Source organism: Nannospalax galili, unplaced genomic scaffold (assembly GCF_000622305.1).
Source record: "Nannospalax galili isolate Female #2095 unplaced genomic scaffold, S.galili_v1.0 scaffold266, whole genome shotgun sequence".
Lineage (NCBI taxonomy): Eukaryota > Metazoa > Chordata > Mammalia > Rodentia > Spalacidae > Nannospalax > Nannospalax galili.
In genome coordinates, this window is record NW_008355390.1 from 2,243,728 (window position 1) to 2,244,370 (window position 643).

At 28.1% G+C, this 643-nt stretch overlaps 1 protein-coding gene across 1 annotated transcript in view; it reads left to right on the forward strand.

The window, feature by feature from the left end:
* Positions 1–643, forward strand: part of Nrip1 (nuclear receptor interacting protein 1) — a 180,594-nt gene that overhangs the window by 94,994 nt on the left and 84,957 nt on the right. The gene's annotated exons all lie outside the window — the stretch shown is intronic.

A 643-nucleotide genomic window follows, 5' to 3' on the forward strand; every position in this document is an offset into this window, starting at 1 on the left:
TTAGATGTCATGAGGAAACTATTGAACTAGAAGTTTATTGTTTAAAACTTCTGTGTGCATCAGATAACTGTGAGCAGCCTATGAATGAAATTATTTTATACTCATAAATAAGAGGCATACATTAAAATGTAAAGCTCCATCAATAGTGGATTGATGCATTTTGCAGCCTTTATTAGAGTGCTTTATTTCGCATCTCATAAGTCAGCTTACATAACAATGTTTTTAAAGTCCAAACTGTTAACTATTTGAAAGAGAGTCAATTGAAAAAAAAAAAAACAAAAAACAAAAACAAAAAAAAACAACAAAACTGTGTGCTGATTCAAATCCCGTCAATTCAAAAATAAGGGAAAAAATGCTTACATTTTTTCACTTTTGCTAAAAAAAACAAAAAAACAAAAACAAAAGCAATTGTTTTTAACTCTTGGAAGGGGTTTTATGGCTACCAGTGTATCTGCCCCAGCTCAGTCCTTTTCAATATATATTTCTTTAAACCTTGTACTATTTAATAAAAATTGATTATAATAGAGGGGAGTTTGATAGATCCTTAAAAATAAAAGGCAGATTTCCATTTTTTATATTTTAACTACTTTACTGAATTAATACTCCTCCTTTTACAAAATTAAGAAAGTTAACATTCATTTTC